We start from the raw sequence: 27,574 nt of genomic DNA, 5'->3' as shown, positions 1-27,574 counted from the left end.
TCTATATTCTGTATTCTATATTCTATATTCTGTGTTCTACATTCTATATTCTAAATCCTATACTCAGTATTCTATATCAATATTCTAAATTCTGTGTTCTACATTCTATATTCTCAATTCTATATTCAGTAATCTGTATTGTATATTTTAAATGCTTTGTTCTGCATTCAATGTTCTTAATACTGTGTTCTTTATTCTATTTTCCATATTCTAAATTCTGTGTTCTACATTCTATATTTTGTATTCAATATTAGGCATTCCGTATTCTACATTCCATATTCTGTGTTCTACATTCTATGTTCTAAATTCGATATTAAGTATTCTGTATACTCTATTCTATATTCTGTGTTCTACATTCCATGTTCTAAATTCTGGGTTCTGTATACTCTATTATATATTTTGTGCTAATTATTCTACATTCTATATTCTATATTCTGCATTCCGTAGTCTATATTCTATATGCTGTTCTACATTCTATATTCTAAATTCTATATTCAGTATTCTGTATTCTATATTCTATATTTTGTGTTCTACATTCTAAATTCTGAATTCTAAGTACAGTAATCTGTATTCTATATTCTAAATTCTGTGTTCTGCTTTCCATGTTCTAAATTCCTGGCTCTATATTCTGTTTTCCATATTCTAAATTCTGTCTTCTACATTCTTTATTCTGTATTCAATATTCTGCATTCCGTATTCTGCTTTCCATATTCTGTGTTCTACATTCTATAATCTAAATTTTATATTCATTATTCTGTATTCTATATACTAAATTCTGTGTTCTGCATTCCATGTTCTATATTCAGTTTTCCATATTCTATATTCTGTGTTTTGCATTCTACATTCTGTATTGTATATTCTGCATGCCGTATTCTATATTCTGTGTTCCACATTCAATATTCTAAATTCTAAATTCATTATCCTCTTTTCTATATTCTAAATTCTGTGTTCTACATTCCATGTTATAAATACTTGGTTCTATATTCTCTATTCTTTATTCAATATTTTGTGTTCATCATTCTATATTCTATATAGTATATTCTGCATTCCGTAGTCTATATTCTATATTCTGTGTTCTTCATTCTATAATCTAAATTCTATATTCAGTATTCTGTATTCTATATTCTATATTCTGGGTTCTGCATTCCATGTTCTAAATTCTGGGTTCTATATTCTCTATTCTCTATTCTATTTTCTGTGTTCTACATTCTATATTCTAAATTCTGTATTCAGTATTCTTTATTCTATAATCTAAATTCTGTGTTCTATATTTTATATTCGAAATTCAATATTCAGTATTCTGTTTTCTATATTCTAAATTCTCTGTTCTGCATTCCATGTTCTCAATTCTGTGTTTTGTATTCTGTTTCCCATATTCTTAATTCTGTATTCTACATTTACTATTCCGTATTCTATATTGTATATTCTGGGTTCTGCATTTCATGTTCTATAATCCATATTCGGTATTCTGTATTCTATACACTAAGTAATGCATTCTGCTTTCCATGTTCTAAATTCTGGGTTCTATATTATCTATTCTATATTCTATATTCTGTGTTCATCTTTCTATATTCAATATTCTATATTCTGCATTCCGAAGTGTATATTCTATATTCTGTGTTCTATATTCTATATTCTGTATTCAATATTCTGCATTCTGTATCTAACTTTCCATATTCTGTGTTCTACATTCTATATTCTAAATTCGATATTCAGTATTCTGTATTCTATATTCTAAATTCTGTGTTCTACATTCAATGTTCTTATTTCTGGGTTCTATATTTTCTATTCTATATTCTATACTTTGGGTTCATCATTCTATATTCAATATTCTATATTCTGCATTCCGTAGTCTATATTCTATATTCTGTGTTCTACATTCTATATTCTAAATTCTATATTCAGTATTCTGTTTTCTATATTCTAAATTCTGTTTTCAACATTCTATATTCGAAATTCTATATAAAGTATTCTGTATTCTATATTCTAAATTCTGTGTTCTGCATTCCATGTTCTCAATTTTGGGTTCTGTATTCTGTTTTCCATATTCTATATTCTGTGTTCAACATTCGATATTCTAAATACTTTATTCAGCATTCTGTGTTCTATATTCTAAATTCTGTGTTCTACATTCTATATTCTAAATTCTATTTTCAGTTGTATGTATTCTATATTCTAAATTCAGTGTTCTGCATTCCATGTTCTAAATTCTGGGTTCTGTATTCTGTTTTCTATATTCTATATTCTGTGTTCTATATTCTATATTCTGAATTCTATATTCTGCATTCCGAATTCTACATTCCGTATTCTGTGTTCTATATTCTATATTCAAAATTTTATATTCAGTATTATGTTTTCTGTATTCTAAATTCTCTGTTCTGCATTCCATGTTCTAAATTCTGTTTTGTATTCTGTTTTCCATATTCTATATTCTGTGTTCTACATTCAATAATCTGTATTCTGTATTCTGCTTTCCGTATGCTATATTCTATATTCTGTTTTCTACATTGTATATTGTCAATTCTATATTCAGTATTCTGTATTCTTAATCTAAATTCTGTGTGCTACATTGTATATTCATATTCTATATTCAGTATTCGGTATTCCATATTCTAAATTCTGTGTTCTACATTCTAAATTCTAAATTCTATATTCAGTAGTCTGTACTCTATATTCTAAATTCTGTGTTCTGCATTCCATGTTCTAAATCCTGGGTTCTATATATTGTTTTCCATATTATAAATTCTGTGTTCTACATTCTATATTCTGTACTCAATATTCTGCATTCCGTATTCTATATTCTACACTCTGTGTTCTACATTCTATATTGTAAATTCTATATTCAATATACTCTATTCTATATTCTATATTCTGTGTTCTACATTGTATATTCTAAATTCTATATTCAGTATTCTTTATTCTATAGTCTAAATTCTGTGTTCTATACTTTATATTCGAAATTCAATATTCAGTATTATGTTTTCTGTATTCTAATTTCTCTGTTCTGCATTCCAAGTTCTCAATTCTGTTTTGTATTCTGTTTTCCATATTCTATATTCTGTGTTCTACATTCTATATTCTGTATTCTGTATTCTGCTTTCCGTATGCTATATTCTATATTCTGTTTTCTACATTGTATATTGTCAATTCTATATTCAGTATTCTGTATTCTTAATCTAAATTCTGTGTGCTACATTGTATATTCATATTCTATAATCAGTATTCGGTTTTGTATATTTTAAATTCTGTGTTCTACATTCTAAATTCTAAATTCTATATTCAGTAGTCTGTATTCTATATTCTAAATTCTGTGTTTTGCATTCCATGTTCTAAATGCTGGGTTCTATATTCTGTTTCCCATATTCTAAATTCTGTGTTCTAAATTCTATATTCTGTACTCAATATTCTGCATTCCTTTTTCTATATTCTATACTCTGTGTTCTACATTCTATATTCTAAATTCTATATTCAGTATTCTGTATTCTATATTCTAAATATTGTGTTCTGCATTCCATGTTCTAAATTCTGGATTCTATATTCTATACTCCATATTCTATATTCTGTGTTCTTCATTGTATATTCTAAATTCTATATTCAGTATACCGTATTCTATATTCTATATTCTGGGTTCTGCATTCCATGTTCTAAAATCTATATTCAGTATTCTGTATTCTATATTCTATATTCTGAGTTCTGCTTTCCATGTTCTAAATTCTATATTCAGTATTCTGCATTCTATATTCTAATTGCTGTGTTCCTCTTTCTAAATTCTAATTTCTATATTAAGTATTCTGTATTCTATATTGTAAATTCTGTGTTCCGCATTCTATGTTCTAAATTCTATATTCAGTATTCTGTATTCTATATTCTAAATTATGTGTTCGGCATTACATGTTTAAAATACTGGGTTCTACATTCTATATTCCAATATCTATATTCTGTGCTCTACATTCTATATTCTAAATTCTATATTCAGTATTCTGTATTCTATATTCTAAATTCTGTGTTCTACATTGTATATTCATATTCTATATACAGTATTCGGTTTTGTATATTCTAAATTCTCTGTTCTACATTCTAAATTCTAAATTCTATATTCAGTAGTCTGTATTCTATATTCTAAATTCTGTGTTTTGCATTCCATGTTCTAAATGCTGGGTTCTATATTCTGTTTTCCATATTCTAAATTCTGTGTTCTACATTCTATATTCTGTACTCAATATTCTGCATTCCTTAATCTATATTCTATACTCGGTGTTCTACATTCTATATTCTATATTCAGTATTCAGTATTCTATATACTAAATATTGTGTTCTGCATTCCATGTTCTAAATGATGGGTTCTATATTCTATAATCTATATTCTATATTCTGTGTATTTCATTGAGTTTTCTAAATTCTATATTCAGTATTCCGTATTCTATATTCTATATTCTGGGTTCTGCATTCCATGTTTTAAACTATATTCAGTTTTCTGTATTCTATATTCTATATTCTGAGTTCTGCTATCCATGTTCTAAATTATATATTCAGTATTCTGTATTCTATATTCTAATTGCTGTGTTCCGCATTCTATGTTCTAAATTCTATATTAAGTATTCTGTATTCTATATTGTAAATTCTGTGTTCCGCATTCTATGTTCTAAATTCTTTATTCAGTATTCAGTATTCTTTATTCTAAATTCTGTGTTCGGCATTCCATGTTCAAAATACTGGGTCTACATTCTATATACTATAATGTATATTGTGTTTTCTACATTCTATATTCTAAATTCGATATTCAGTATTCTGTATTCTATATTCTAAATTCTGTGTCCTACATTCCATGTTATAAATTTTGGGTTCTATATTCTATATTCTTTATTCTATATTTTGTGTTCATCATTCTATATTCTATACACTATATTCTGCATTCCGTAGTCTATATTCTATATTCTGTGTTCTTCATTCTATATTCTAAATTCTATATTCAGTATTCTGTATTCTATATTCTAAATTCTGTGTTCTGCATTCCATGTTCTAAATTCTGGGTTCTATATTCTGTTTTCCATATTCTAAATTCTGTGTTCTATATTCTATATTCTGTTTTCCATATTATGCATTCCGTATTCTACATTCCATATTCTGTGTTCTACATTCTATATTCTAAATTTTATATTCAGTATTCTGTAGTATATACTCTAAATTCTGTGTTCTGCATTCCATGTTCTAAATTTTGGTTTCTGTATTCTGTTTTCCATATTCTATATTTGTGTTCAATATTCTATATTCTTTATTCTATATTCTACATTCCGTATCCTATATTTTAAATTCTGTGTTCTACATTATATATTCTAAGTTCGATTCTCAGTATTCTGTATTCTATATTCTAAATTCTGTGTTCTAAATTCCATGTTCTAAATTCTGGGTTTTATATTCTCTATTCTAGTTTCTATATTCTGTGTTCAACATTCGATATTCTAAATACTTTATTCAGCATTCTGTGTTCTATATTCTAAATTCTGTGTTCTACATTCTATATTCTAAATTCTATTTTCAGTTGTATGTATTCTATATTCTAAATTCAGTGTTCTGCATTCCATGTTCTAAATTCTGGGTTCTGTATTCTGTTTTCCATATTCTATATTCAGTGTTCTACATTCTATATTCTCTATTCTATATTCTGCATTCCGTATTCTACATTCCGTATTCTGTGTTCTATATTCTATATTCAAAATTTTATATTTAGTATTCTGTATTCTATATTCTAAACTCTGTGTTGTGCATTCCATGTTCTAAATTCTCGTTTCTGTATTCTGTTTTTCATATTCTACATTCTGTGTTCTACATTCTATATTCTGTATTCTATATTCTGCTTTCCGCATTCTATATTCTTTATTCTGTTTTCTACATTGTATATTCTAAATTCTATATTCAGTATTCTTTATTCTATATTCTAAATTCTGTGTTCTACATTGTATATTCATATTCTATAATCAGTATTCGGTTTTGTATATTCTAAATTCTGTGTTCTACATTCAAAATTCTTAATTCTATATTCAGTACTCTGTATTCTATATTCTAAATTCTGTGTTTTGCATTCCATGTTCTAAATGCTGGGTTCTATATTCTGTTTTCCATATTCTAAATTCTGTGTTCTACATTCTATATTCTGTACTCAATATTCTGCATTCCGTTTTCTATATTCTATACTCTGTGTTCTACATTCTATATTCTAAATTCTATATTCAGTATTCTGTATCCTATATTCTAAATATTGTGTTCTGCATTCCATGTTCTAAATTCTTGATTCTATATTCTATACTCTATATTCTATATTCTGTGTTCTTCATTGTATATTCTAAATTCTATATTCAGTATTCCGTATTCTATATTTTATATTCTGGGTTCTGCATTCCATGTTCTAAAATCTATATTCAGTTTTCTGCATTCTATATTCTATATTCTGAGTTCTGCTATCCATGTTCTAAGTTATATATTCAGTATTCTGTATTCTATATTCTAATTGCTGTGTTCCGCATTCTATGTTCTAAATTCTAAATTAAGTATTCTGTATTTTATATTGTAAATTCTGTGTTCCGCATTCTAAGTTCTAAATTCTTTATTCAGTATTCTGTATTCTGTATTCTAAATTCTGTGTTCGGCATTCCATGTTCAAAATACTGGGTTCTACATTCTATATACTATAATCTATATTGTGTGTTCTACATTCTATATTCTTAATTCTATATTCAGTATTCTGTATTTTATATTCCAAATTTTGTGTTCTGCATTCCATGTTCTAAATTCTGGGTTCTATATTCTGTTTTCAATATTCTAAATTCTGTGTTCTACATTCTATATTCTGTATTCAATATTCTGCATTCCGTATTCTACATTCCATATACTGTGTTCTACATTCTATATTCTAAATTCGATATTCAGTATTCTGTATTCTATATTCTAAATTCTGTGTCCTACATTCCATGTTATGAATTTTGGGTTCTATATTCTCTATTCTTTATTCTATATTTTGTGTTCATCATTCTATCTTCTATATGCTATATTCTGCATTCCGTAGTTTATATTCTATATTCTGTGTTCTTCATTCTATATTCTAAATTCTATATTCAGTATTCTGTATTCTATATACTAAATTCTGTGTTCTATATTCCATATTCACTAATCTGTATTCTATATTCTAAATTCTGTGTTCTGCATTCCATGTTCTTAATTCTGGTTTCTATATTTTGTTTTCCATATTATAAATTCTGTGTTCTACATTCTATATTCAGTTTTCCATATTCTGCTTTCCGTATTCTACATTCCATATTCTGTGTTCTACATTCTATATTCTAAATTTTATATTCAGTATTCTGTAGTATATACCCTAAATTCTGTGTTCTGAATTCCATGTTCTAAATTTTGGGTTCTGTATTCTGTTTTCCATATTCTATATTTGTGTTCTATATTATATATACTTTATTCTATATTCTGCATTCCGTATCCTATATTCTAAATTCTGAGTTCTACATTCTATATTATAAGTTCTATACTGAGTATTCTGTATTCTATATTCTAAATTCTGTGTTCTAAATTCCATGCTCTAATTTCTGGGTTCTATATTCTCTATTCTATTTTCTATATTCTGTGTTCAACATTCGATATTCTAAATACTTTATTCAGCATTGTGTGTTCTATATTCTAAATTCTGTGTTCTACATTCTATATTCTAAATTCTATTTTCAGTTGTATGTATTCTATATTCTAAATTCAGTGTTCTGCATTCCATGTTCTAAATTCTGGGTTCTGTATTCTGTTTTCCATATTCTATATTCTGTGTTCTACATTCTATATTCTGTATTCTATATTCTGCATTCCGTATTCTACATTCCATATTCTGTGTTCTACATTCTATATTCAAAATTTTATATTCAGAATTCTGTATTCTATATTCTAAATTCTGTGTTCTGCATTCCATGTTCTAATTTCTGGGTTCTTTATTCTCTATTCTATATTCTATATTCTGTGTTCTAAATTCTATATTCTAAATTATATATTCAGTATTTCGTATTCTATATTTTATATTCTGTGTTCTGCATTCCATGTTCTATAATCCATATTCGGTATTCTGTATTCTATATACTAAATACTGTGTTCTGCTTTCCATGTTCTAAATTCTGGGTTCTATATTTTCTATTCTATATTCTATATTCTGTGTTCATTTTTCTATATTCTGTATTCTATATTCTGCATTCCGAACCCTATATTCTATATTCTGTGTTCTACATTATATTCTGTATTCAATATTCTGCATTCCGTATCTATCATTACATATTCTGTGTTCTAAATTCTATATTCTAATTTTGATATTCAGTATTCTGTATTCTATATTCTAAATTCTTTGTTCTACATTCCATGTTCTTATTTCTGGGTTCTACATTTTCTGTTCTATATTCTATATTCTGTGTTCTTCATTCTATATTCTATATTCTATATTCTGCCTTCCGTAGTCTATATTCTATATTGTGTGTCCTAAATTCTATATTCTAAATTCTATATTCAGTATTCTGTATTCTATATTCTAAATTCTGTGTTTGGCATTCCATGTTCTAAATTCTGGATTCTATATTTTCTATTCTATATTCTATACCTTCGTTTCATCATTCTATATTCTATATTCTGCCTTCCGTAGTCTATATTCTATATTGTGTGTCCTTAATTCTATATTCTAAATTCTATATTCAGTATTCTGTATTCTATATTCTAAATTCTGTGTTCGGCATTCCATGTTCTAAATTGTGGGTTCTATATACTATACTCTATATTCTATATTCTGTGTTCTAAATTCTATACTCAGTATTCCGTATTCTATATTGTATATTCTGGGTTCTGCATTCCATGATCTATAATCCATTTCGGTATTCTCTACTCTATATACTATACACTAAATTCTGCTTTCCAGGTTCTAAATTCTGGATTCTATATTTTCTATTCAATATTCTAGATTCTGTGTTCATCTTTCTATATTCTATATTCTAAATTCTATATTCTGCATTCCAAAGCCTATATTCTAAATTCTGTGTTCTACATTCTATATTCTGCATTCAATATTCTGCATTCCGTATCTAACATTCCATATTCGGTGTCCTACATTCTATATTCTAAATTTGATATTCAGTATTTTGTATTCTATATTCAAATTCTGTGTTCTACATTCCATGTTCTTAATTCTGGGTTCAATATTTTCTATTCTATATTCTATAATTTTGGTTCATCATTCTATATTCTATATTCTATAGTCTGCATTCCGTAGTCTATATTCTATATTCTGTGTCCTACATTCTATATTCTAAATTCTATATTCAGTATTCTGTATTCTATATTCTAAATTCTGTGTTCTGCATTCCATGTTCTATATTCTTTGTTCTATACTCAGTATTCCATATTCTAAATTCGGTGTTCTACATTCTATATTCTGTATTCAATATTCTGCATTCCGTATTCTACATTCCATATTCTGTGTTCTACATTATTTATTCGAAATTTTATATTCAGTAATCTGTAGTATATACTCTAAATTCTGTGTTCTGCATTCCATGTTCTCAATTTTGGGTTCTGTAATCTGTTTTCCATATTCTATATTCTGTGTTCAACATTCGATATTCTAAATACTTTATTCAGCATTCTGTGTTCTATATTCTAAATTCTGTGTTCTACATTCTATATTCTAAATTCTATTTTCAGTTGTATGTATTCTATATTCTAAATTCAGTGTTCTGCATTCCATGTTCTAAATTCTGGGTTCTGTATTCTGTTTTCTATATTCTATATTCTGTGTTCTATATTCTATATTCTGAATTCTATATTCTGCATTCCGAATTCTACATTCCGTATTCTGTGTTCTATATTCTATATTCAAAATTTTATATTCAGTATTATGTTTTCTGTATTCTAAATTCTCTGTTCTGCATTCCATGTTCTAAATTCTGTTTTGTATTCTGTTTTCCATATTCTATATTCTGTGTTCTACATTCTATATTCTGTATTCTATATTCTGCATTCCGTATTCTACATTCCATATTCTGTGTTCTACATTCTATATTCAAAATTTTATATTCAGTATTCTGTATTCTATATTCTAAATTCTGTGTTCTGCATTCCATGTTCTAATTTCTGGGTTCTTTATTCTCTATTCTATATTCTATATTCTGTGTTCTAAATTCTATATTCTAAATTATATATTTAGTATTTCGTATTCTATATTTTATATTCTGTGTTCTGCATTCCATGTTCTATAATCCATATTCGGTATTCTGTATTCTATATACTAAATACTGTGTTCTGCTTTCCATGTTCTAAATTCTGGGTTCTATATTTTCTATTCTATATTCTATATTCTGTGTTCATTTTTCTATATTCTGTATTCTATATTCTGCATTCCGAACCCTATATTCTATATTCTGTGTTCTACATTATATTCTGTTTTCAATATTCTGCATTCCGTATCTATCATTACATATTCTGTGTTCTAAATTCTATATTCTAATTTTGATATTCAGTATTCTGTATTCTATATTCTAAATTCTTTGTTCTACATTCCATGTTCTTATTTCTGGGTTCTACATTTTCTGTTCTATATTCTATATTCTGTGTTCTTCATTCTATATTCTATATTCTATATTCTGTCTTCCGTAGTCTATATTCTATATTGTGTGTCCTAAATTCTATATTCTAAATTCTATATTCAGTATTCTGTATTCTATATTCTAAATTCTGTGTTTGGCATTCCATGTTCTAAATTCTGGATTCTATATTTTCTATTCTATATTCTATACCTTCGTTTCATCATTCTATATTCTATATTCTGCCTTCCGTAGTCTATATTCTATATTGTGTGTCCTTAATTCTATATTCTAAATTCTATATTCAGTATTCTGTATTCTATATTCTAAATTCTGTGTTCGGCATTCCATGTTCTAAATTGTGGGTTCTATATACTATACTCTATATTCTATATTCTGTGTTCTAATTTCTATTTTCTAAATTCTATACTCAGTATTCCGTATTCTATATTGTATATTCTGGGTTCTGCATTCCATGATCTATAATCCATATTCGGTATTCTCTACTCTATATACTATACACTAAATTCTGCTTTCCAGGTTCTAAATTCTGGATTCTATATTTTCTATTCAATATTCTAGATTCTGTGTTCATCTTTCTATATTCTATATTCTAAATTCTATATTCTGCATTCCAAAGCCTATATTCTAAATTCTGTGTTCTACATTCTATATTCTGCATTCAATATTCTGCATTCCGTATCTAACATTCCATATTCGGTGTCCTACATTCTATATTCTAAATTTGATATTCAGTATTTTGTATTCTATATTCAAATTCTGTGTTCTACATTCCATGTTCTTAATTCTGGGTTCAATATTTTCTATTCTATATTCTATAATTTTGGTTCATCATTCTATATTCTATATTCTATAGTCTGCATTCCGTAGTCTATATTCTATATTCTGTGTCCTACATTCTATATTCTAAATTCTATATTCAGTATTCTGTATTCTATATTCTAAATTCTGTGTTCTGCATTCCATGTTCTATATTCTTTGTTCTATACTCAGTATTCCATATTCTAAATTCGGTGTTCTACATTCTATATTCTGTATTCAATATTCTGCATTCCGTATTCTACATTCCATATTCTGTGTTCTACATTATTTATTCGAAATTTTATATTCAGTAATCTGTAGTATATACTCTAAATTCTGTGTTCTGCATTCCATGTTCTCAATTTTGGGTTCTGTAATCTGTTTTCCATATTCTATATTCTCTGTTCAACATTCGATATTCTAAATACTTTATTCAGCATTCTGTGTTCTATATTCTAAATTCTGTGTTCTACATTCTATATTCTAAATTCTATTTTCAGTTGTATGTATTCTATATTCTAAATTCAGTGTTCTGCATTCCATGTTCTAAATTCTGGGTTCTGTATTCTGTTTTCTATATTCTATATTCTGTGTTCTATATTCTATATTCTGAATTCTATATTCTGCATTCCGAATTCTACATTCCGTATTCTGTGTTCTATATTCTATATTCAAAATTTTATATTCAGTATTATGTTTTCTGTATTCTAAATTCTCTGTTCTGCATTCCATGTTCTAAATTCTGTTTTGTATTCTGTTTTCCATATTCTATATTCTGTGTTCTACATTCTATAATCTGTATTCTGTATTCTGCTTTCCGTATGCTATATTCTATATTCTGTTTTCTACATTGTATATTGTCAATTCTATATTCAGTATTCTGTATTCTTAATCTAAATTCTGTGTGCTACATTGTATATTCATATTCTATATTCAGTATTCGGTATTCCATATTCTAAATTCTGTGTTCTACATTCTTAATTCTAAATTCTATATTCAGTAGTCTGTACTCTATATTCTAAATTCTGTGTTCTGCATTCCATGTTCTAAATCCTGGGTTCTATATATTGTTTTCCATATTATAAATTCTGTGTTCTACATTCTATATTCTGTACTCAATATTCTGCATTCCGTATTCTATATTCTACACTCTGTGTTCTACATTCTATATTGTAAATTCTATATTCAATATACTGTATTCTATATTCTATATTCTGTGTTCTGCATTCCATGTTCTATATTCTGGGTTCTATATACTCTATTCTATATTCTATATTCTGTGTTCTACATTGTATATTCTAAATTCTATATTCAGTATTCTTTATTCTATAGTCTAAATTCTGTGTCCTATATTTTATATTCGAAATTCAATATTCAGTATTATGTTTTCTGTATTCTAATTTCTCTGTTCTGCATTCCAAGTTCTCAATTATGTTTTGTATTCTGTTTTCCATATTCTATATTCTGTGTTCTACATGCTATATTCTGTATTCTATATTCTGCTTTCCGTATGCTATATTCTATAATCTGTTTTCTACATTGTATATTCTCAATTCTATATTCAGTATTCTGTATTCTTAATCTAAATTCTGTGTGCTACGTTGTATATTCATATTCTATAATCAGTATTCGGTTTTGTATATTCTAAATTCTATGTTCTACATTCTAAATTCTAAATTCTATATTCAGTAGTCTGTATTCTATATTCTAAATTCTGTGTTTTGCATTCCATGTTCTAAATGCTGGGTTCTATATTCTGTTTTCCATATTCTAAATTCTGTGTTCTAAATTCTATATTCTGTACTCAATATTCTGCATTCCTTTTTCTATATTCTATACTCTGTGTTCTACATTCTATATTCTAAATTCTATATTCAGTATTCTGTATTCTATATTCTAAATATTGTGTTCTGCATTCCATGTTCTAAATTCTGGATTCTATATTCTATACTCCATATTCTATATTCTGTGTTCTTCATTGTATATTCTAAATTCTATATTCAGTATAACGTATTCTATATTCTATATTCTGGTTTCTGCATTCCATGTTCTAAAATCTATATTCAGTTTTCTGTATTCTATATTCTATATTCTGAGTTCTGCTTTCCATGTTCTAAATCCTATATTCAGTATTCTGTATTCTATATTCTAATTGCTGTGTTCCGCATTCTATGTTGTAAATTCTATATTAAGTATTCTGTATTCTATATTGTAAATTATGTGTTCCGCATTCTATGTTCTAAACTCTTTATTCAGTATTCTATATTCTTTATTCTAAATTCTGTGTTCGGCATTCCATGTTCAAAATACTGGATTCTAAATTCTATATACTATAATCTATATTGTGTGTTCTACATTCTATATTCTTAATTCTATATTCATTATTCTGTATTTTATATTCCAAATTTTGTGTTCTGCATTCCATGTTCTATATTCTGGGTTCTATATTCTGTTTTCAATATTCTAAATTCTGTGTTCTACATTCTATATTCTTTATTCAATATTCTGCATTCCGTATTCTACATTCCATATACTGTGTTCTACATTCTATATTCTAAACTCGATATTTAGTATTCTGTATTGTATATTCTAAATTCTGTGTCCTACATTCCATGTTATAAATTTTGGGTACTATATTCTCTATTCTTTATTCTATATTTTGTGTTCATCTTTCTATATTCTATATGCTATATTCTGCATTCCGTAGTCTATATTCTATATTCTGTGTTCTGCATTCTATAATCTAAATTCTATATTCAGTAATCTGTATTCTATATTCTAAATTCTGTGTTCTACATTCCATATTCACTAATCTGTATTCTATATTCTAAATTCTGTGTTCTGCATTCCATGTTCTAAATTCTGGGTTCTATATTCTGTTTTCCAAATTCTAAATTCTGTGTTCTATATTCTATATTCTTTTTTCCATATTCTGCCTTCCGTATTCTACATTCCATATTCTGTGTTCTACATTCTATATTCTAAATTTTATATTCAGTATTCTGTAGTATATACTCTATATTCTGTGTTCTTCATTCCATGTTCTAAATTTTGGTTTCTGTATTCTGTTTTCCATATTCTATATTTGTGTTCTATATTCTATATTCTTTATTCTATATTCTACATTCCGTACCCTATATTCTAAATTCTGTGTTCTACATTATATATTCTAAGTTCGATACTCAGTATTCTGTATTCTATATTCTAAATTCTGTGTTCTAAATTCCATGTTCTAAATTCTGGGTTCTATATTCTCTCTTCTAGTTTCTATATTCTGTGTTCAACATTCGATATTCTAAATACTATATTCAGCATTGTGTGTTCTATATTCTAAATTCTGTGTTCTACTTTCTATATTCTAATTTCTATTTTCAGTTCTATGTATTCTATATGATATATTCAGTGTTCTGCATTCCATGTACTAAATTCTGGGTTCTGTATTCTGTTTTCCTTATTCTATATTCTCTGTTCTACATTCTATATTCTGTATTCTATATTCTGCATTCCGTATTCTACATACCATATTCTGTGTTCTACTTTCTATATTCAAAATTTTATATTCAGTATCCTGTATTCTATATTCTAATCTCTGTGTTGTGCATTCCATGTTCTAAATTCTGGTTTCTGTATTCTGTTTTCCATATCCTACATTCTGTGTTATACCTTCTATATTCTGTATCATGTATTTTGCATTTCGTATTCTACATTCCATATTCTGTGTCCTACATTCTATAATCTAAATTCTATATTCAGTATTCTGTATTCTATATTCTAAATTCTGTGTTCTGCATTCCGGGTTCCAAATTCAGGGTTCTATATTTTATACTCTATATTCTATATTTTGTGTTGTACATTCTATATTCTAAATTCTATATTTAGTATTCCGTATTCTACATTGTATATTCTGAGTTCTTCATTCCATGTTCTATACTCCATATTCGGTATTCTGTATTCTATATACTAAATACTGAATTCTGCTTTCCATGTTCTAAATTCTGGTTTCTATATTCTCAACTCTAAATTCTCTATTCTGTGTTCTACATTGTATATTCTAAATTCTATATTCAGTATTCTGTTTTTTATATTCTATATTCTGTGTTCAACATTCTATATTCGAAATTCTATATTCAGTATTCTGTTTTCTATATTCTAAATTCTGTGTTCTGCATTCAATGTTCTCAATTCTGGGTTTTGTATTCTGTTTTCCATATTCTATATTCTGTGTTCTACGTTCTATATTCTGTATTCTATATTCTGCTTTCCGTATTCTATATTCTGTATTCTGTTTTCTACATTGTATATTCTAAATTCTATATTCAGTATTCTGCATTCTATATTCTAAATTCTGTGTTCTAAATTGTATATTCATTTTCTATATTCAGTATTCGGTTTTGTATATTCTAAATTCTGTGTTCTACATTCTAAATTCTAAATTCTATATTCAGTAGTCTGTATTCTATATTCTAAATTCTGTGTTTTGCATTCCATGTTCTAAATGCTGGGTTCTATATTCTGTTTTCCATATTCTAAATTCTGTGTTCTACATTCTATATTCTGTACTCAATATTCTGCATTCCCTATTCTATATTCTATACTCTGTGTTCTACATTCTATATTCTAAATTCTATATTCAGTATTCTGTATTCTATATTCTAAATATTGTGTTCTGCATTCCATGTTCTAAATTCTGGGTTCTAATTTCTATACTCTATATTCTATATTCTTTGTTCTTCATTGTATATTCTATATTCTATATTCAGTATTCCATATTCTATATTCTATATTCTGGGTTCTGCATTCCATGTTCTAAAATCCATATTCAGTATTCTGTATTCTATATTCTATATTCTGAGTTCTCCTATCCATATTCTAAATTATATATTCAGTAATCTGTATTCTATAATCTAATTGCTGTGTTCCGCATTCTATGTTCTAAATTCTATATTAAGTATTCTGTATTCTATATTGTAAATTCTGTGTTCCGCATTCTATGTTCTAAATTCTTTATTCAGTATTCTGTATTCTTTATTCTAAATTCTGTGTTCGGCATTCAATGTTCAAAATACTGGGTTCTACATTCTATATACTATAATCTATATTCTGTGTTCTACATTCTATATTCTAAATTCGATATTCAGTATTCTGTATTCTATATTCTAAATTCTGTGTCCTACATTCCATGTTATGAATTTTGGGTTCTATATTCTCTATTCTTTATTCTATATTTTGTGCTCATCATTCTATATTCTATATGCTATATTCTGCATTCCGTAGTCTATATTCTATATTCTGTGTTCTGTATTCTATAATCTAAATTCTATATTCAGTATTCTGTATTCTATATACTAAATTCTGTGTTCTACATTCTATATTCACTAATCTGTATTCTATATACTAAATTGTGTGTTCTGTATTCCATGTTCTAAATTCTGGGTTCTATATTCTGTTTTCCATATTCTAAATTCTGTGTTCTATATTCTATATTCTGTTTTCCATATTCTGCATTGCGTATTCTACATTCCATATTCTGTGTTCTACATTCTATATTCTAAATTTTATATTCAGTATTCTGTAGTATATACTCTAAATTCTGTGTTCTCATTCCATGTTCAAAATTTTGGTTTCTGTATTCTGTTTTCCATATTCTATATTTGTGTTCTATATTCTATATTCTTTATTCTCTATTCTACATTCCGTATCCTATATTCTAAATTCTGTGTTCTACATTATATATTCTAAGTTCGATACTCAGTATTCTGTATTCTATATTCTAAATTCTGTGTTCTAAATTCCATGTTCTAAATTCTGGGTTCCATATTCTCTATTCTAGTTTCTATATTCTGTGTTCAACATTCGATATTCTAAATACTTTATTCAGCATTGTGTGTTCTATATTCTAAATTCTGTGTTCTTCATTCTATATTCTAAATTCTATTTTCAGTTGTATGTATTCTATATTCTAAATTCAGTGTTCTGCATTCCATGTTCCAAATTCTGGGTTCTGTATTCTGTTTTCCATATTCTATATTCTGTGTTCTAAATTCTATATTCTGTATTCTATATTCTGCATTCCGTATTCTACATTCCGTATTCTGTGTTCTATATTCTATATTCAAAATTTTATATTTAGTATTCTGTATTCTATATTCTAAACTCTGTGTTGTGCATTCCATGTTCTAAATTCTCGTTTCTGTATTCTGTTTTCCATATTCTACATTCTGTGTTCTTCATTCTATATTCTGTATCCTATATTCTGCTTTCCGTATTCTATAATCTTTATTCTGTTTTCTACATTGTATATTCTAAATTCTATATTCAGTATTCTTTTTTCTATGTTCTAAATTCTGTGTTCTACATTCTATAATCTAAATTCTGTATTCAGTATTCGGTATTCTATATTCTAAATATTGTGTTCTGCTTTCCATGTTCTAAATTCTGGGTTCTATATTCTATACTCTATATTCTATATTCTGTATTCTTCATTGTATATTCTAAATTCTATATTCAGTATTCCGTATTCTATATTCTATATTCTGGGTTCTGCATTCCATGTTCTAATATCTATATTCAGTATTCTGTATTCTATATTCTATATTCTGAGTTCTGCTATCCATGTTCTAAATTATACATTCAGTATAGTGTATTCTATATTCTAACTGCTGTGTTCCGCATTCTATGTTCTAAATTCTATATTATGTATTCTGCATTCTATATTCTATATTCTGTGTTCTACAATCCATGTTCTAAATTCTGGGTTCTATATACTCTATTCTATATTTTGTGCTCAATTTTCTACATTCTATATTCTGTATTCTGCATTCCATAATCTATATTCTATATTCACTGTCCTACATTCTATATTCTAAATTCTATATTCAGTATTCTGTATTCTATATTCTAAATTCTGTGTTCTACATTCTATATTCTGTATTCAATATTCTGCATTCCGTATTCTACTCTCCATATTCTGTGTTCTACATTCTTTAATGTAAATTTTATATTCAGTATTATGTATTATATACTCTTAATTCTGTGTTCTGCATTCCATGCTCTAAATTTGGGTTCTGTATTCTGTTTTCCATATTCTATATTTTGTGTTCTACATTCTATTTTCTGTATTCTATATTCTACATTCTGTATCCTATATTCTAAATTCTGTGTTCTGCATTTTTTATTCTAAATTCTATATTCAGTATTCTGTATAATATATTCTATATTCTGTGTTCTACATTCTATATTCTATATTTTATATACAGTATTCTTTATTATATATTCTTAGTTCTGTGTTCTACGTTCTCTATTCTAAATTCTATATTCATTATTCTGTATTCTGTATACTAAATTCTGTGTTCTGCATTCCATGTTCTATATTCTGGGTCCTGTATTCAGTTTTCCATATTCTATATTCTGTGTTTTGCATTCTATATTCTGTACTGTATTTTCTGCATGCCGTATTCTATATTCTGTGTTCCACATTCAATATTCTAAATTCTAAATTCATTATTCTGTATTCTATATTTTAAATTCTGTGTTGTATATTCCATGTTATAAATACTGGGTTCTATATACTCTATTCTTTATTCTATATTTTGTGTTCATCATTCTATATTCTATATACTATATTCTGCATTCCGTAGTCTATATTCTATATTCTGTGTTCTGCATTCCATGTTCTAAATTTTGGGTTCCATATAATTTATTCTATATTCTATATTCTATGTTCTACATTCTGTATTCTGTATTCTATATTCTGCATTCCCGTATTCTATATTCTATTTTTTGTTCTACATTCTATATTCTAAATTCTATATTCAGTATTCCGTATTCTATTTTCTATACTCTGTGTTCAACATTTGTATTCTAAATTTTATATTAAGTATTCTGTATTCTGTATTCTAAATTCTGTGTTCTGCTTTCCGTGTTCTAAGTTGTGTGTTCTATATTCACTATTATATATTCTATATTTGTGTTCTTCATTCTATATTCTGTATTCTATATTCTGCATTCCGTATTCTATATTCTCTTTTCTGTTCTACATTCTATATTCTAAATTCTATATTCAGTATTCCGTATTCTATATTCTATATTCTGTGTTCTACATTGTATATTCTAAATTCTATATTCAGTATTCTGTATTCTATATTCTAAATTCTGTGTTGTGTTTTCCATGTTCTAAATTATGTGTTCTATATTCTGTATTCTATATTCTATATTCTGTGTTCTACATTCTATATTCTAAATCCTATACTCAGTATTCTATATCAATATTCTAAATTCTGTGTTCTACATTCTATATTCTCAATTCTATATTCAGTAATCTGTATTGTATATTTTAAATGCTTTGTTCTGCATTCAATGTTCTTAATACTGTGTTCTTTATTCTGTTTTCCATATTCTAAATTCTGTGTTCTACATTCTATATTTTGTATTCAATATTAGGCATTCCGTATTCTACATTCCATATTCTGTGTTCTACATTCTATGTTCTAAATTCGATATTAAGTATTCTGTATACTCTATTCTATATTCTGTGTTCTACATTCCATGTTCTAAATTCTGGGTTCTGTATACTCTATTATATATTTTGTGCTAATTATTCTACATTCTATATTCTATATTCTGCATTCCGTAGTCTATATTCTATATGCTGTTCTACATTCTATATTCTAAATTCTATATTCAGTATTCTGTATTCTATATTCTATATTTTGTGTTCTACATTCTAAATTCTGAATTCTAAGTACAGTAATCTGTATTCTATATTCTAAATTCTGTGTTCTGCTTTCCATGTTCTAAATTCCTGGCTCTATATTCTGTTTTCCATATTCTAAATTCTGTCTTCTACATTCTTTATTCTGTATTCAATATTCTGCATTCCGTATTCTGCTTTCCATATTCTGTGTTCTACATTCTATAATCTAAATTTTATATTCATTATTCTGTATTCTATATACTAAATTCTGTGTTCTGCATTCCATGTTCTATATTCTGGGTTCTGTATTCAGTTTTCCATATTCTATATTCTGTGTTTTGCATTCTACATTCTGTATTGTATATTCTGCATGCCGTATTCTATATTCTGTGTTCCACATTCAATATTCTAAATTCTAAATTCATTATTCTCTTTTCTATATTCTAAATTCTGTGTTCTACATTCCATGTTATAAATACTTGGTTCTATATTCTCTATTCTTTATTCAATATTTTGTGTTCATCATTCTATATTCTATATAGTATATTCTGCATTCCGTAGTCTATATTCTATATTCTGTGTTCTACATTCTATAATCTAAATTCTATATTCAGTATTCTGTATTCTATATTCTATATTCTGGGTTCTGCATTCCATGTTCTAAATTCTGGGTTCTATATTCTCTATTCTCTATTCTATTTTCTGTGTTCTACATTCTATATTCTAAATTCTGTATTCAGTATTCTTTATTCTATAATCTAAATTCTGTGTTCTATATTTTATATTCGAAATTCAATATTCAGTATTCTGTTTTCTATATTCTAAATTCTCTGTTCTGCATTCCATGTTCTCAATTCTGTGTTTTGTATTCTGTTTCCCATATTCTTAATTCTGTATTCTACATTTACTATTCCGTATTCTATATTGTATATTCTGGGTTCTGCATTTCATGTTCTATAATCCATATTCGGTATTCTGTATTCTATACACTAAGTAATGCATTCTGCTTTCCATGTTCTAAATTCTGGGTTCTATATTATCTATTCTATATTCTATATTCTGTGTTCATCTTTCTATATTCTATATTCTATATTCTGCATTCCGAAGTGTATATTCTATATTCTGTGTTCTATATTCTATATTCTGTATTCAATATTCTGCATTCTGTATCTAATTTTCCATATTCTGTGTTCTACATTCTATATTCTAAATTCGATATTCAGTATTCTGTATTCTATATTCTAAATTCTGTGTTCTACATTCAATGTTCTTATTTCTGGGTTCTATATTTTCTATTCTATATTCTATACTTTGGGTTCATCATTCTATATTCAATATTCTATATTCTGCATTCCGTAGTCTATATTCTATATTCTGTGTTCTACATTCTATATTCTAAATTCTATATTCAGTATTCTGTTTTCTATATTCTAAATTCTGTTTTCAACATTCTATATTCGAAATTCTATATAAAGTATTCTGTATTCTATATTCTAAATCCTGTGTTCTGCATTACATGTTCTCAATTTTGGGTTCTGTATTCTGTTTTCCATATTCTATATTCTGTGTTCAACATTCGATATTCTAAATACTTTATTCAGCATTCTGTGTTCTATATTCTAAATTCTGTGTTCTACATTCTATATTCTAAATTCTATTTTCAGTTGTATGTATTCTATATTCTAAATTCAGTGTTCTGCATTCCATGTTCTAAATTCTGGGTTCTGTATTCTGTTTTCAATATTCTATATTCTGTGTTCTATATTCTATATTCTGAATTCTATATTCTGCATTCCGAATTCTACATTCCGTATTCTGTGTTCTATATTCTATATTCAAAATTTTATATTCAGTATTATGTTTTCTGTATTCTAAATTCTCTGTTCTGCATTCCATGTTCTAAATTCTGTTTTGTATTCTGTTTTCCATATTCTATATTCTGTGTTCTACATTCAATAATCTGTATTCTGTATTCTGCTTTCCGTATGCTATATTCTATATTCTGTTTTCTACATTGTATATTGTCAATTCTATATTCAGTATTCTGTATTCTTAATCTAAATTCTGTGTGCTACATTGTATATTCATATTCTATATTCAGTATTCGGTATTCCATATTCTAAATTCTGTGTTCTACATTCTATAATCTGTATTCTGTATTCTGCTTTCCGTATGCTATATTCTATATTCTGTTTTCTTCATTGTATATTGTCAATTCTATATTCAGTATTCTGTATTCTTAATCTAAATTCTGTGTGCTACATTGTATATTCATATTCTATATTCAGTATTCGGTATTCCATATTCTAAATTCTGTGTTCTACATTCTAAATTCTAAATTCTATATTCAGTAGTCTGTACTCTATATTCTAAATTCTGTGTTCTGCATTCCATGTTCTAAATCCTGGGTTCTATATATTGTTTTCCATATTATAAATTCTGTGTTCTACATTCTATATTCTGTACTCAATATTCTGCATTCCGTATTCTATATTCTACACTCTGTGTTCTACATTCTATATTGTAAATTCTATATTCAATATACTCTATTCTATATTCTATATTCTGTGTTCTACATTGTATATTCTAAATTCTATATTCAGTATTCTTTATTCTATAGTCTAAATTCTGTGTTCTATACTTTATATTCGAAATTCAATATTCAGTATTATGTTTTCTGTATTCTAATTTCTCTGTTCTGCATTCCAAGTTCTCAATTCTGTTTTGTATTCTGTTTTCCATATTCTATATTCTGTGTTCTACATTCTATATTCTGTATTCTGTATTCTGCTTTCCGTATGCTATATTCTATATTCTGTTTTCTACATTGTATATTCTCAATTCTATATTCAGTATTCTGTATTCTTAATCTAAATTCTGTGTGCTACATTGTATATTCATATTCTATAATCAGTATTCGGTTTTGTATATTTTAAATTCTGTGTTCTACATTCTAAATTCTAAATTCTATATTCAGTAGTCTGTATTCTATATTCTAAATTCTGTGTTTTGCATTCCATGTTCTAAATGCTGGGTTCTATATTCTGTTTCCCATATTCTAAATTCTGTGTTCTAAATTCTATATTCTGTACTCAATATTCTGCATTCCTTTTTCTATATTCTATACTCTGTGTTCTACATTCTATATTCTAAATTCTATATTCAGTATTCTGTATTCTATATTCTAAATATTGTGTTCTGCATTCCATGTTCTAAATTCTGGATTCTATATTCTATACTCCATATTCTATATTCTGTGTTCTTCATTGTATATTCTAAATTCTATATTCAGTATACCGTATTCTATATTCTATATTCTGGGTTCTGCATTCCATGTTCTAAAATCTATATTCAGTATTCTGTATTCTATATTCTATATTCTGAGTTCTGCTTTCCATGTTCTAAATTCTATATTCAGTATTCTGCATTCTATATTCTAATTGCTGTGTTCCTCTTTCTAAATTCTAATTTCTATATTATGTATTCTGTATTCTATATTGTAAATTCTGTGTTCCGCATTCTATGTTCTAAATTCTATATTCAGTATTCTGTATTCTATATTCTAAATTATGTGTTCGGCATTACATGTTTAAAATACTGGGTTCTACATTCTATATTCCAATATCTATATTCTGTGCTCTACATTCTATATTCTAAATTCTATATTCAGTATTCTGTATTCTATATTCTAAATTCTGTGTTCTACATTGTATATTCATATTCTATATACAGTATTCGGTTTTGTATATTCTAAATTCTCTGTTCTACATTCTAAATTCTAAATTCTATATTCAGTAGTCTGTATTCTATATTCTAAATTCTGTGTTTTGCATTCCATGTTCTAAATGCTGGGTTCTATATTCTGTTTTCCATATTCTAAATTCTGTGTTCTACATTCTATATTCTGTACTCAATATTCTGCATTCCGTAATCTATATTCTATACTCTGTGTTCTACATTCTATATTCTATATTCAGTATTCAGTATTCTATATACTAAATATTGTGTTCTGCATTCCATGTTCTAAATTCTGGGTTCTAATTTCTATACTCTATATTCTATATTCTGTGTTTTTCATTGAGTTTTCTAAATTCTATATTCAGTATTCCGTATTCTATATTCTATATTCTGGGTTCTGCATTCCATGTTTTAAACTATATTCAGTTTTCTGTATTCTATATTCTATATTCTGAGTTCTGCTATCCATGTTCTAAATTATATATTCAGTATTCTGTATTCTATATTCTAATTGCTGTGTTCCGCATTCTATGTTCTAAATTCTATATTAAGTATTCTGTATTCTATATTGTAAATTCTGTGTTCCGCATTCTATGTTCTAAATTCTTTATTCAGTATTCAGTATTCTTTATTCTAAATTCTGTGTTCGGCATTCCATGTTCAAAATACTGGGTCTACATTCTATATACTATAATGTATATTGTGTGTTCTACATTCTATATTCTTAATTCTATGTTCAGTATTCTGTATTTTATATTCCAAATTTTGTGTTCTGCATTCCATGTTCTAAATTCTGGGTTCTATATTCTGTTTTCCATATTCTAAATTCTGTGTTCTACATTCTATATTCTGTATTCAATATTCTGCATTCCGTATTCTACATTCCATATACTGTGTTCTACATTCTATATTCTAAATTCGATATTCAGTATTCTGTATTCTATATTCTAAATTCTGTGTCCTACATTCCATGTTATAAATTTTGGGTTCTATATTCTATATTCTTTATTCTATATTTTGTGTTCATCATTCTATATTCTATACGCTATATTCTGCATTCCGTAGTCTATATTCTATATTCTGTGTTCTTCATTCTATATTCTAAATTCTATATTCAGTATTCTGTATTCTATATTCTAAATTCTGTGTTCTGCATTCCATGTTCTAAATTCTGGGTTCTATATTCTGTTTTCCATATTCTAAATTCTGTGTTCTATATTCTATATTCTGTTTTCCATATTATGCATTCCGTATTCTACATTCCATATTCTGTGTTCTACATTCTATATTCTAAATTTTATATTCAGTATTCTGTAGTATATACTCTAAATTCTGTGTTCTGCATTCCATGTTCTAAATTTTGGTTTCTGTATTCTGTTTTCCATATTCTATATTTGTGTTCAATATTCTATATTCTTTATTCTATATTCTACATTCCGTATCCTATATTTTAAATTCTGTGTTCTACATTATATATTCTAAGTTCGATTCTCAGTATTCTGTATTCTATATTCTAAATTCTGTGTTCTAAATTCCATGTTCTAAATTCTGGGTTTTATATTCTCTATTCTAGTTTCTATATTCTGTGTTCAACATTCGATATTCTAAATACTTTATTCAGCATTCTGTGTTCTATATTCTAAATTCTGTGTTCTACATTCTATATTCTAAATTCTATTTTCAGTTGTATGTATTCTATATTCTAAATTCAGTGTTCTGCATTCCATGTTCTAAATTCTGGGTTCTGTATTCTGTTTTCCATATTCTATATTCAGTGTTCTACATTCTATATTCTCTATTCTATATTCTGCATTCCGTATTCTACATTCCGTATTCTGTGTTCTATATTCTATATTCAAAATTTTATATTTAGTATTCTGTATTCTATATTCTAAACTCTGTGTTGTGCATTCCATGTTCTAAATTCTCGTTTCTGTATTCTCTTTTCCATATTCTACATTCTGTGTTCTACATTCTATATTCTGTATTCTATATTCTGCTTTCCGTATTCTATATTCTTTATTCTGTTTTCTACATTGTATATTCTAAATTCTATATTCAGTATTCTTTATTCTATATTCTAAATTCTGTGTTCTACATTGTATATTCATATTCTATAATCAGTATTCGGTTTTGTATATTCTAAATTCTGTGTTCTACATTCTAAATTCTTAATTCTATATTCAGTACTCTGTATTCTATATTCTAAATTCTGTGTTTTGTATTCGATGTTCTAAATGCTGTGTTCTATATTCTGTTTTCCATATTCTAAATTCTGTGTTCTACATTCTATATTCTGTACTCAATATTCTGCCTTCCGTTTTCTATATTCTATACTCTGTGTTCTACATTCTATATTCTAAATTCTATATTCAGTATTCTGTATCCTATATTCTAAATATTGTGTTCTGCATTCCATGTTCTAAATTCTTGATTCTATATTCTATACTCTATATTCTATATTCTGTGTTCTTCATTGAATATTCTAAATTCTATATTCAGTATTCCGTATTCTATATTTTATATTCTGGGTTCTGCATTCCATGTTCTAAAATCTATATTCAGTTTTCTGCATTCTATATTCTATATTCTGAGTTCTGCTATCCATGTTCTAAATTATATATTCAGTATTCTGTATTCTATATTCTAATTGCTGTGTTCCGCATTCTATGTTCTAAATTCTATATTAAGTATTCTGTATTTTATATTGTAAATTCTGTGTTCCGCATTCTATGTTCTAAATTCTTTATTCAGTATTCTGTATTCTGTATTCTAAATTCTGTGTTCGGCATTCCATGTTCAAAATACTGGGTTCTACATTCTATATACTATAATCTATATTGTGTGTTCTACATTCTATATTCTTAATTCTATATTCAGTATTCTGTATTTTATATTCCAAATTTTGTGTTCTGCATTCCATGTTCTAAATTCTGGGTTCTATATTCTGTATTCAATATTCTAAATTCTGTGTTCTACATTCTATATTCTGTATTCAACATTCTGCATTCCGTATTCTACATTCCATATACTGTGTTCTACATTCTATATTCTAAATTCGATATTCAGTATTCTGTATTCTATATTCTAAATTCTGTGTCCTACATTCCATGTTATGAATTTTGGGTTCTATATTCTCTATTCTTTATTCTATATTTTGTGTTCATCATTCTATATTCTATATGCTATATTCTGCATTCCGTAGTTTTTATTCTATATTCTGTGTTCTTCATTCTATATTCTAAATTCTATACTCAGTATTCTGTATTCTATATACTAAATTCTGTGTTCTATATTCCATATTCACTAATCTGTATTCTATATTCTAAATTCTGTGTTCTGCATTCCATGTTCTTAATTCTGGTTTCTATATTTTGTTTTCCATATTCTAAATTCTGTGTTCTACATTCTATATTCTGTTTTCCATATTCTGCTTTCCGTATTCTACATTCCATATTCTGTGTTCTACATTCTATATTCTAAATTTTATATTCAGTATTCTGTAGTATATACTCTAAATTCTGTGTTCTGAATTCCATGTTCTAAATTTTGGGTTCTGTATACTGTTTTCCATATTCTATATTTGTGTTCTATATTATATATACTTTATTCTATATTCTGCATTCCGTATCCTATATTCTAAATTCTGAGTTCTACATTCTATATTATAAGTTCTATACTCAGTATTCTGTATTCTATATTCTAAATTCTGTGTTCT

Source organism: Vicugna pacos, unplaced genomic scaffold (genome assembly GCF_048564905.1).
Source record: "Vicugna pacos unplaced genomic scaffold, VicPac4 scaffold_17, whole genome shotgun sequence".
Taxonomy (NCBI): Eukaryota; Metazoa; Chordata; class Mammalia; order Artiodactyla; family Camelidae; genus Vicugna; species Vicugna pacos.
Note: the sequence above shows the minus strand (reverse complement) of the source record.